Genomic DNA, 13,369 nt, shown 5'->3' on the forward strand with positions numbered 1-13,369 from the left:
GCTGTCACACCTAGGTAACGAAAAGGCCACAGCCGCTTACTCTTGTGCCCGAATAATAGCCATAGACAGTAAAAGTAGCCTATGGTCGTGAGATTTATGTTAAATAGCAGCGATATGAGACACGTCAGACAGCTGTAGGAGGAGCGACTCGACTGTGTGCGCGCGCGTATTGACAGCGCGCTCTCTTCCCCTGCATTTGAAAAATGTTGCTTACTTCCTAAATAGTGCTTTAGTGTTTGCGATTTGTTGCTTCATGAAGAGCTCACAGGAAATTTGTTGTAATCTCTCTTTTGTAACGGGTCCAACCCTGATTTTTTTTCTCTTTTTGTATTAGTTCATGTTAATATTTAATTAACCTATAGATCAATGTTTTGGGTAGCTATCAATATCTTTCATCAGTATCTTGCATGTTGGCTATCTAATATCTTTCATTTGTCTACTGTCGTGTTCCATTCAGGGGTGAAAAAAAGAACAGCCTAATTAAATATGACAACTCTTTTTTTTTTTTTTAGAGACAGATTGACACCCAAAGTAACATTGAATTAAAATTTGTGAAGCAACCTGTCTAATCCCAATTGTATCAATTTACATATGTGAAACATTAAGAACCTTGGTGGCTGCCTTATAAATTATCTAGCTTATGCTTAACGAGATACTAGGAAATAGCTATTCATAAAGCAAGTCAAGTATTTTAACTCTGCTTAACCCCTTGTGTCAATCAAAGGTTGGCAATGTAGGCTATATTTAGCCCTGAATTTAGGATATAGATAATTGGATTAGACAATTTTCATCTTTTCATTGAACATTTAAATATAAACCAACATTTAGATTACATCTTAACATTGATATAGGTTAACATCTGGCTAACGAAATAATGAATTGTTTAGACCAATTTTGTGTCAGTTTAACTGATTCTGCAAAAAAAAGGGTCTGACTCAAAAGTTGTTCACTAATTAGTTATTGTTGCTAGATTTGCCTTTTTACATATCATGAAAAAACAAAATCAGTAAGAAATACAAAAATGTCACCACAAAATCAAATGGACAATACTTGTTTCTTATGGAATATTGCAGTATTTTAAGTATTTATCCAATGCACATCATAATTTTTGTAATCATTGATCTAAATGTGTCCCCTTCCTATTGCAGTAATATCTCTTCTCTGATGTGTTTACTGGCGAGAGGGAGGGATCGACCTGTCACTCACATGACATCACAGCTAGCCAATCACAACCATCAAATCAATTCCCAATGGTCAAAATCATGTCTTCCCCTACTTTTTCCATGTTCAAGAAGCCATTTCATTCGGATATACGTCACAACAGGGAGTCATCTGAGGTATGACCCATTTCATATCCACTACAAAGATATCTCCAACCAAGTGAATTTACAAGTGTTGTCTTGTCTGTTGTCTTTATCCATCTTATCATATTTATTTATTCACATAAACATCAGGTATTATTTATTGACTTTACTATATATCATATTTTATCATGAATTACTCTTGCATCTGGACCTGTGATTTCACAACTCACCATCTGTTCCATCAGTGAGCCGCAGGGCCTCACCTGATTAGGACCGAGTGTAACCCCTCCGGTACTTACTCCGCTCCAAGCTGTACTTGCTGGCGTCCGTTTCTCAGGCAAATTTCTATTATTTTTGTTTGAAATCAGTCATTGATTATGATAAACAATCTGGATTACCAAACATGACAACTTAGTGTTCACAAAGCTTTACTCATTACTCAGCAGCACATGCTTTCAGTGCAGGTTCTTCGTATGTGCAAAGGCAAAGTGTGTTTCACAACTGATCCTTGGTGAGGCTTATTCTTGTGACTATTACTGTGATGTGATTTGATTTGATTTATTCAACAATGATTTTAAACTAATAAATCGTGCCAAAGGAAATTCATACACATTTCAAGACATATTGTTCATAAAATATACAAAAAAAAGCCACATGCAGGCTTATTTCTATTGTGGTCCTCTATATGCATAAAATAGACAACAGTTTGAGTGGGAATAAAATCAAAAAGAAAAAGATCACACCTTAATAAATTCATATTGGGTCTTAATTGTAAAGAAATGTTTAACTTCTCTTCTAAATGTAATTTTTTAAAATAATCTGGCAATTCATTCTAAGCAACTGCACTCGAGTGCAAACACGAATTCCTCCCTAACTGGTACAAATATATATTATTTATCCTTGCCCTTGTAGAAATACCATGAACATCTCTCACAAAAAGATAGTCATACAATTTAGGAACAGTTCTCTGAATTATTTTTTACACATCATCATTTTTATAAAAATTACCCTTTTAACAACTTTTAAAATTAACCCAATTCCCTAAAATGATTATTTTTCATGTTGTGTATGAGTATGTAACCCCAGAATGCATCTACACAACCTGTTCTGAGCAGTCTGTAATTTATTTTTAACTCGTTTCTTAGAGCCACTACCAGAAAGTTACTGCATATAGTCAAAATGTGGTTGCACTAATGCATCAGCTAATATTATCAAGCTTTGTTTATCTAAATAAGCAGCCTGTCTTGCTAAAAAAGTTATTCGATTACTTCTTATTTTCAATAGAGCAACTGCCGCGCTATCTCCTGTCAAGAATACATCCCAAAAATGTCACTTCTTGCTTAAAAGTAAGATTCACATCTCACACCTTAATAAATTCACATGGGATCTTAATTGGAATGACATTTTTTTAACTTCTCTTCATAATTGTTTTAAATAATCTGGCAATTCAGTTGTTAACCCTTATTTCTGAATTGGGACATTTCTTCAATTTTGCCGCAGAACCAAATAAAATAGCCTCAGTTTTCCCTAAGAGCAAAATAGCTTATTATGAAAACACCAATTTGATATTTGAACAATTTCTCTTCTTAACTTTTTCTTAGTGGCCAGAACAGGCCATCTTTAAATCATTTACAGTACATTAAAAAGGTTCATCCACAAGGTCATGGTACTCCACAAGAAATCAGCAAAGAGTCAGAACACACTGTTCAGATGATGCAGTCTAATGCCATATGCGCATGAGCTACGCTAATTAAATGTGTGATGCACGATGACTGTCTGCCATCCTGAAGTGTGAGTACTTCACTGTTATTTTTATCTTTTGTTTTCATGTCTTCAAGTCCTACTTTTCACATTTCCCCTTCATCGCTTGTCTCTCAAATCACAATGTTTTCTCACTCTATGGATAGCACATGAAGGAGAGGTGCATCTAATAAAGTGATGGAAGTGTGGGGATGGAGTGAGAGAGAAAAGGAGAATGCCTTGGTTTATGGAAAAATAGGATTGTCATCAATAATAATGTTGCTCTTGCTGTTGATGGATGTTCTGATGGCTATGTAATTCTATTGATAAGTGCCGTAACGTAGTATACCTGTTCAGGTGAATTAGGTGATTGCCCGGCTAACAAATTTATGTTCTAAAAGCGTTGTGGGAACAATGATTTGCAATTTTTCTAAAATATTACAATATTATTGTCCAGTTTTCTTGTTGGAATAGGTAGGCTACAACAATATTTAAAATTATAGCCTACAATTTAGAACATTCTCCTAACCTTATTTTTTACATTCTTAAAACATTTAGACTAGCCTATTTGTACAAAAAGGATAATATTACAAACAAATACAAATAACATTATAAGGATTTTTAGAAAATGCTGTCAGAATGTTTTCTCTCAACGTTATGAGAACGCCCATCAAGTAAACGTTCCAAAATACGTTGGTCAAAAAACGTTCCAAAATACGAGAACGCATATTAAATACTAATAATGTTATAAGAACGTTCTATAAATGTTATTTAACATTTGCATAACCTTTGCAAAACATAAGTGGAAGTTGTGGGAACATTCTGTTACCTGGATCTGAGTATCTGCGGTAGGCTGCTTATATGTGCTAAATTCATATAGGATGGTGAAAATAAATATTATTTTGACAATAATGAAATATATTCAGCAATGCCTTAAATTTTGTCACGCTGACAGACTGCATACGTCTGCACACAGCGAACGTGGGCAAAATTGTAAATAGCCTACGTTCGTCGAATCAGCTGTCGGAAAGGTGGAGGCAAGGGCAGGCATCAACGTAACAACGGCATAACAACAGTCGGTGGAATTTCTATTATTATGGAGGGGGCAGAATGTCGACCCTTCGCAAAAACAGCAGCATGATACAACGTCATTTTTGGAGAGCGGGGCGCGCATCAGAACGGAGTCAGTAGCTAGGCATCTGCTTCTCCGTTCACCGACGAGCTCTAAAACAGGAATATTAATATCAGCGCGAAGTGCGCCGCCACCGCCGACATATCTGTTTATCTGCATTCATTACCTTGAAGTCGTCTCGGGGTTACAGTGAGCAGGCACTACCAGACTGCATTTGTGAATGGTTCTATGGGCCTGCTTTAAAAGGATGTTTTTTTTGTTTTTGTTTTTTTCCTCTAACGTCGCAGTGAACTGCACCATGGATAGCGAAACGCTTTCTCATCGCGCTCCGCGCGGAGGGTGAATGGGGATGAGGATGTTGTTTACAAAAAGCAGCCAGCCCAGCCGTCAGCGCACTGATGCTCGATCTCCCCGAATATATATATTTTTTTCCATCTAATCTTTTATGACACGTCTGGAAATTACTGTCACCTCCGTCTTTCCTCTATGAAGAGGGCAATGTCATCGTCAGCAGACCGGCGTGGATTTGTTGTTGTCTGATTTTACTACTTGTCCTCTGCAATTCGACTTCACGCCATTTATGTAAGTCAGTCTATTTTGCACCATTTGTTCTCTGTACATTGAAGTCGGATGTTTAACTCATACAAATTGTGACGAAATTCGACCTCAATTGGTATTGACTTGTGTGTGTGTGGAAATATAATTACAAACATCTAAGGCAATACGATCTCCCACAGAGGAATTGACCAACCTACCACCTATTGCCTAATACCGTGTTTGTCAATATAGTCTATAAGTATTGTTTTCGTTTACTACCTAATCCATACCTTGTAGTATTTCTCAAGACAAAAAGCTTGTCCATTAAAACAGTTGTCAGAAAAATAAGCCGTGTATTCTGTGCGCTATTGCGACTGTTCGTTCTTTTTAAAACGAAAAATATGTCATGGTTGACTTGTGCTTACACCGTCGATATTTCCTACAGAAAACCCGGCAGAATCCCTAAACAGTGTAAAAAGAGTAAGGTGTAAAGGCAGCGGGTTTGTGGTCATTTGAGCGTATACAAGTGACGCGTCTAGAGGAGCGTCTTCTTCTCTTCTTCAGGTAGAGTCAGAGTGCGCGCGAGAGTTTTAGAGTTCGCTACGGAGGAAACGAGCCGTTAACGAGTGATTTATGAGATATTCCATCAATTGTCATTATTTAAAAGCATAGCCTACACGATGCATTTGTCTTTTTTCTCACGATGCATTTTTCTTTTTTTTTTTTCAATTTTTTGCCATTCATAGACTTTGGTGACGAGTAACCTGGTCTCTTGTACCGGCGAGTGTCTCCAGAAATATTCGTCTCACGTAACGTCTGCATAAACTGCGCGTGAAGGTGGCATCAGAATGCCAATGGCACGTGCGACAAGCTACAACTGCAGCCAATTTTATTACAGTCGTGATGTGATAGTAGATGGGAGGCGTGGCTGCGCGTGAGCGTGTATGTCTGTGTCTTGAACCTGGACGTCTCCGCATATTGTGTATTCTTGTGTATTCCTGATAAAGATTAATAGCAGCACTAAGTTAGAATGATCAGCGGATACATTATTCGCGGATTAAAAGCAAGAGAGGCGGGGTGAGCGCGGGGAAAGCCGGTTAGGCGAGGAGGTTTAGACTGGAGTAGCCTACACTGCAGACATGAGGAGACCAGCCCCACCTTGTCTGGGGGTTGTGAAAATGCTCACACAGGGCTTTTTCGGGGGCCATTATCACATTATGAGACATTTTTACAATACAGGATAAAAATAATTTGATTATTTGACCTTCAAGCAATCCCTTCAATTAATCAAACAGTTGTTGAAATTTGTATTGGGAGTGATGCATTTAAATAAGTGATGGGTGTGTTCTCAGATTGGAGTTGGATATCAGTAGGCTATATATATAACAGTTGTAGAAATTTGTAACAGTTATATATATATATATATATATATATATATAGAGAGAGAGAGAGAGAGAGAGAGAGAGAGAGAGAGAGAGAGAGAGAGAGAGAGAGAGAGAGAGAGAGAGAGAGGTGTCTACTACCTGTTTCAGATCAAATCCCCTTTGTTGTAATAGAGATAACCTCACTGTATAAAATTAAGTGTTGCATAATAAGCCTGGCCTATAATTATATATTTTATCAATGTTTCTACATTCTTAGATTGCATATTTGCAGAATCGTTTACTTGCACATGTATTTTAATGTAATAGGCTATTTCAATGTGGGAGGGGCAATGAAACATTTAGCTGAATTAACTATTAGAAAGTAAACTTTATAGGCTATTACAATATAAACCAATAGCCTACATTTTATAATAATTGTTTTTTATTCAATATATTATACAAATAATTGTAAAATATATTTTATTGTAATAATATATTTAAAAAAAATTAGACCCTGTACCACCTCAGATCCTCAAAATCTAGCAACTTCACTCAAATTCACAGCACAATAAGAGTGACTTCTAGTGGCTGGTAGGGGAATACTGTCTCTATCTCCATCTCTTACTGACTCCCTGTCTCTCAGCTCCCATTTGTTTTTGAAATTTGATGAAACAGCATATGACAACAGCATGTGGGATAGAGAGAGAGACACGAGAAAAGAGCAGAAAGGGTGAATAAATAAGATAATGAGCAGATAGTTTAAAAGACTGTGTAATTGTAAAATAAGAGAATGGAAGTGCAATTGTGAACAAGGAACATGAAATTATCTTAAGAGACTTTTATGATTTACCAGGATAGAAACCAAGGAGAATAAATGTGTGTCTGTCTTTCTCAGGATGATCAGGCTCAGGCTTTACGCTGTGGATTTCCTGAAAGGACCGAATTGAATTTTAATGGCATGTTTGCATCTGAGCACCAGCATGATGTCTGTTTTAGGCTTAAATCAAATGAGATATAGGAAGGGTGGGTGAAGATTGAAGAAGTAGTGATGAATAAAGATGAATGTTCGCTAATGTGAAGCAAGACAGAATTATTAAGGTAAAGCTGGGTTATACATTAAAATGAACCCCTCAGGCACTGATGCTTACTGTATGCTTGGTAGAGTAGCAATCTATGTATTTCACAGTAATGTTCTTTTAGTGAAGTGCTGTAGCATACTAATGTAAAATATAACTTGGTTAGTAAAGCGTAACACTTTAATGTAGCATTGTAAAGTAGTGCTCTCAGACAGAATGGTTGTTTTAAGGATTTTATCTGACAGCAACTAAATGTGGTTTTTCACACAGCCAACTACTATTAGGGACATTCACACAGAACACGTTTATCCAGTGAATTGCGCTACTTTTCCATTGTTTTTCAATGTAAACAAACGCTAGATGGACATCTTTAATTGTTGCAATCGTGTCTTTTGCAGCGCCTCACGGATGACATAGCAATTGTAAATGTGCCGCTAAAGAAGTTCAGTTTTGTTTTGTTTTGTTTTTTCATTTATCTGACCTGCGTCTTGCGTTTTTAACAGCAAAAACGCATTCTGTGTGAACGGGCCCTTAGTCTGTCTTTGAAAGAATTGTAGATAAAGAGACGAGCACTGGATCTGGTGACTGCAGAACTTGTTTTGCTCTGAACTGCAGGCAGAAAATAAAGAATGGAAGAGGAAGAACATGGAGGAGAGGCCAGCGTCATTGGGGACCGTCACAAGCAACATCAATGTTTCAGATTCAATAGAGCATAGCTTGTATACAGACTGAGGGAACAAGAGGGGGCATTAAATTTTCATGGTTTTAGTTAGATTTGTGGACCTTGAATTTAAAAGCAGCAGAAGAATTACCACCAGACAAGTTGTGTGTTTTAGGTCCAAAAAATAGCTAGTGCTACGTAAAAAGTCAGATATTTCACTCTGTCTTCCATTTGGTTGCACAATGTCATATCTGTTGCAGTGTAACACAGAAACGCTTTCAGGTCAGAGAGTCCAATGCTTTTAGTAAGAAAGACAGGGTTTTTTGGAATAGTTGTGTATGTATGCTTCAATGTGTTCTGCACTAAATTATTGGGGGATTTGCTTTACTTTAGGAGTATCATGTGGCTGGATCTGGCATCTGTCAGAAGTAGTGTTGCTGTGAAGCGGGGGAGTCCTCCACAACTGGGGCAGAGCAGGTTACCACTTTGCTTTATTTATGGTAGCGATTCCCATTCAGGGGTGCATGTAACTCAGGGGTACTTAAAAACTCTGGTTTTGCCTATATCAGAAAAAACAAATATTATTTAAAAAAAATGGTTCTATTAATCTATAATTTGAAAAACAATTTTTAACATATTAAGTGTTTCAGGAAAAATAATAGCATGTATAATGTGTGCAAGATCTAATTATAAAATGGCCATTAGCAGCCACCCGCATCAATCGTATATTTATAAGTGCAGAGAGAAATTAACTGAATTATCGGAAAATTAACATTAATTGTATCATGCGAGATGAGCTATATTTGTGTGAGGAAATTTTACATTCTGTGTTGTAAAGAAAAAAATGAAAAAAGTTTGAGAACGGTTCCTATGTTGTTTTTATTTCAGCTTTCATGCATATAACACATCAGAGCGCTGTTGCTGTTCACGGTCAGGGACTATTTTTTTTTTTGCTACTAAGAGGCCTAAAGTGTATCAAGAAAATATCCCCCACACCATTACACCACCACTTGCCTCAACCATTGATATAAGGCAAGATGGATCCATGCTTTCATAAATGCCAAATTCTGACCCTACCATCTGAATGTCGCAGCAGAAAACAAGACTCATCAGGCCAGGCAGCATTTTTCCAATCTTCTATTGTCCAATTTTGGTGAGCCTAGCAGTGAAAATATTGTTGCTTCTCTCATCACAGCACCCACGTCCTTGTCCTCATCTTACCTCTGCACACACATGCAGATGCACACACGGACGAGCAGTCTTTTGTTCACTTATATACTCAGCACATGAAACAGATGTGCATGAATATACACACGCACTTACACCATATACAAAGCAATACTCAAAACAAAGTCTTCCCTAGGGATGAGCATGTGAAGGGGTTCATTACTCCACCGTCTGTCCCTACTTTAGCATGTGTGACCGTTGCTGTGTGTTTTTGTACATAGGAAGTTAGGAACACACTATACTAATACTGTGTTTGACCACCTTTCGCCTTCAGAACTGCCTTAATTATACCTGGCATTGATTCAACAAGGTGCTGAAAGCATTCTTTAGGAATGTTGGCCCATATTGACAGGATGCACATCCAGGGCACGAGGCTCCCATTCCACCTCATCCCAAACATGCTCTATTGGGTTGAGAGCTGGTGACTGTGGAGAGAGAACAAGGGAAAGTAAAGTGAGGAGGAGGAGAGGAGGTCAGTGAGTGCTTCCGTGAATAAAGTGAGTGAAAATTGGATGCAGAAAACAGGAGAAGAACAGAGTGAAACAGCAGTTGAACGGAGGAGTGAATCGGGACAAGGAAATATATTTTGTCCGTTTACAGAATAAGGCAAATACTGGTAGACACGTTCAGATGAGTGCTGCGTGTAAGCGGTTGCTCCTCCACAGTTCCTCACTAATTGGCAATCTGCTGCAGTGCTCAGTGTGTGTTTGCTTGTGTGTATGGGTGTTTTCCAGACGGTGCAATCAGACACAGCTACCCTCAATGGAGCGTTACTCTGCTGGACAGACGGACTGCAGTTTGTGCGCCATGGTATTTTGTTTTAGCCTCCCGGAGATGCAGAGTAGTTCCTTGCATTCTATGTGTTGGATAGCAATTTGGATAGCGAGATGGAGAGAAAGGAAGATATTTTTAGTCCAGACTCCATTAAATATTAATCAGAGTGTGTTGTTGGTCTGTGGGGAAGGTGTTGTATGTGTATTTGTGTGCGGGTCAAGTTGTGCCTAAATTGTGGGGATCAAGTGTCCCCACAAGTATAGTTAAAAGAGCTGCCTACATTTCCCATGAGGACAATGGCTTAAAGATAAATGTATCTGACTTATTGAAAATCGAATAATGCACAAATATAAGTTGTTTTATTAACTGATATAGTAATATAACTGCATTTAAGGCCACTTTTTTATGCCCTTACTTCGCTAACTTCCCTCCGTTTTGTTCACTTGAATGTACGTCATTGTTTACGCTGCACGAATGCCCATGGACAACATATTCTCATCCCAAGACGTCATCTAACTGACGCTTTTGACCATACGTCAACATCTGATGTTTTAGGGCACCCTTTAACGTCAGTTAGATGACGCTATTTTAGGGAGTCATCTAACTGACGCTTTACCTTTAGCGTCAGTTAGATGACGCGGGTAGGTTTAGGTCTGGGGTAGGGTTCGGGTAAGATAGCGTCATCTAACTGACGTTAAACGGTGCCCTAAAACTTCGGTTGTTGACGTATGGTCAAAAGCGTCAGTTAGATGACGTCTTGGGATGAGAACGGGCTGCCATGGAACCCTTGCAGTGGGTTTAAATGGAACACCCTAAGCCCTTGATCACTTGGAATCTGCTATAGGGCCATGCTGTTTTATCTCAGTATAACTCTTCGAAACTGTGTAATTGAACTAATTTAACCTACAAGTGTAAAATACTTTTCTCTCCATCGTTTGAATCGTGTAAGGTTTGTAGGTAAATTAAGTTGTGACGTCACAGTCGTGATTGATTGAAAAGCTAATCATTTATGTAATGTTAAATTAAAATATAAATGGGGTGTATGATGATAACAATAATCAAATCACAGGCTAAAACTTAATAAAATGACTGTATAGTCAGATGTGCCACAGCTTTCAGAGTGAAGCATCCTAATATAGAATTCAGGGCGTATCCCATAATGCCTTTAATAAACAAAATCCAAATGTCAGTGTGTGGAGATATAGGGTGCAAGAAGAGAAAGGGAGGGGAGAGATGATTTATTAGCATGGTGTGTTAGCATTATATGCAAGGACATGATCAAAGCAGGTTAGTGTGTCACCATGAACAAACAGGGCGTACACATGCAGAGAAGGCCACAGCACCAAGCCAATGACTGAGAAGGGTGTGTTTGCAGTACTATAAGCAATGCCCATACAAGTTACTCCTAATACTAAAAGTTACACCTATTACTACAAGTTATGCCTCCCGCAAAGAAAAAAACATGGATGTCATTTACGGAAATAGTAAAGCTGTTGATTTCAGAGAAGGCATATTAACATTATATCATTTAATAAAATATATGGTTAAAGTTTGTAAAATATACAGGCGTCCTGTAGACGTTGTCAATATTTCTGGCAAACACAATTGCCAGTTCTTTATTTTTACTACAAATAAAAAAATAAGTGTAATATTTTATAATTAAATTACTGAGGGAAACAAATCGGATGAAGTACACCCTCTTTGAACTGTGGAAAACAGTCAGTATGCTTTATCACTTGGTGGCGATAGTGCAGATAATAGAGTGAGGAAAGTAAAGTAGAAGAGTGTTACCTGAAGAGAACTGGCACTGGCTGGTTACTTCCGGTTTCTGGACTGGCTGCAGTAACACGTCTCTGTCCATGCGGGGGTGCTCGCGGTCGAATGGGGGTCAATGGGGTTTCACCCCCAGAAATCCACTTTTCTCAGGATGTAATTTTTTGTCAAGTAATTTGAAAGTTGCATTCAAAAGGGAGGGCTAAGATAATACACTCAGCTGAAAATTGTATTTTTAAGTTCACTTATCTGTTCTAAAAATCCGTTCAAAACTGTAATAACGTCACACAATAGCAGAATGCTAGCGTTTTCCGGCCAACAACAGCCTAACCTGTAAGAAATCAAAAGGACGCAAGTACTCGTTCATTCGACTTTTGGCCTATAATCTACAGTATATTGAACTTGTGGAATCAACAATAAAATCTATGTTGATTCAACGACACGCAGGAGAAAGAGACACATTTAGCCGTTTAGCCCCATAGACTCCCATTCATTCTGCTCTCGCCCGCGATCACCTCCAGTGAAATTCTAATGGAACTGCAACCAAGATGATACACAATGGGGCTAAGAGGAAGTGTCAAGGCTCTCCGTTAGACAGGCTCTGGTTTTACTAGCATAGACAGTAAAAGAAATGGACACAGCGACCCCATTGATTTCAACGGAGAACATTGAAGCCTTAAAAGCTGATAGCCAGGTGTATTGCGCAGGCTCAAACTGAGCCTGTCACATGAGCAACCTGTATGTCTTCTAGTAGCTGTGCCGAGTGAAATCTGAATAATTCCCTTCCGAATCTCATAGAGATGAAGAGAGTGAGTTTTAGCTGTCCATGAGCTAGCAGCAGGATCAGCTTTATGAATCTCTATGGGCTTCTCCCTTGACTTTATGCCTCCATGCTCCCCTGATTGCCTGCAAGTTTGTCCTCCTGTCTATATGGTAATTTCTGTACCGTGAGACAGAGAGGCGATTCGTTATGACGCAATCGTTAGCCTATTTTTACAAAAAACTGCTTTTACGGGGCCATAACGTAAGATAGAAGGTAATGGAGCCTTTTATACATTGCCGTTATTCTTTATATTAGAAATTAATAATGGACAAATGAAGTTTTTGGACGTCTCAGATGTAAAGTTATCAAAGTGACGCCAAAATGAATGGGAGTCAATGGAAATGCTAACAGCAGGTGAAGTTCTGCTACAATGGCGGCTCCCGCGAGGCTTCAACTTCCGCTGATGGGTTACCCCCTTGGTTACTTGTAATGACACCAGCAATTTCCAGGGGAGGGGCTATGATGACATGCCCTAATTGGCAGGAACTTGCAAGGACCTGCAATAATGGATTTAGAGAAATTTCATGCTGATTTCTTATTAGAGATAATCACGCTGATTCCTATTTGATTCCTATGACTTGATTTTCTAGGTGAAATTTTGCCAATCAATGGTAAATGTGGCTACACCATTGCAAATTATTCCGATTTTCCTTTTTCACTCTTAAAGGCATAGTCCACTCAAAAATGACAGTTGTGTCATCATATATGTACCCATGTGGCTTTCCAAACCTGTGTTAGTGCTAGTTTTGGTCTCTCAACAATTTCTCAGAACACCTTCTTTTGTGATCTACAGAAGAAAGTAAGTCAAACAGGTTTGGATATGTGTGAGCAAATAATGACACAATGCTCATTTTTGAGTGAACTGTCCATTACAGTTAGATAGTGTCGTTGCAGTATTCAACACTGTTTGTCTCGATTACAGTACCTGAAGAGGGTTTATCTGTAGTCCCACAAAACT

The 13,369-nt window shown here is 38.4% G+C and overlaps 1 protein-coding gene across 5 annotated transcripts in view; it reads left to right on the forward strand.

Annotated features, from left to right (window-relative positions):
• Positions 1-222: 222 nt before the first annotated feature.
• nyap1 (neuronal tyrosine phosphorylated phosphoinositide-3-kinase adaptor 1) overlaps positions 223-13,369 on the forward strand; it is a 41,324-nt gene continuing 28,177 nt past the window's right edge. For 3 of the 5 annotated variants that reach the window (XM_089130221.1, XM_039658964.2, XM_089130223.1), the window contains exon 1: positions 223-1,337. The gene's annotated coding sequence lies outside the window, so the exon portion shown is untranslated. Of the gene's footprint in view, positions 1,338-2,588; positions 2,651-4,066; positions 4,759-13,369 lie in introns of those variants that run through there. The other 2 variants (XM_089130222.1, XM_039658962.2) reach the window with 2 other exon arrangements.

This window comes from Pimephales promelas, chromosome 4 (genome assembly GCF_988280905.1).
Source record: "Pimephales promelas chromosome 4, fPimPro1.hap1.1, whole genome shotgun sequence".
Taxonomy (NCBI): Eukaryota; Metazoa; Chordata; class Actinopteri; order Cypriniformes; family Leuciscidae; genus Pimephales; species Pimephales promelas.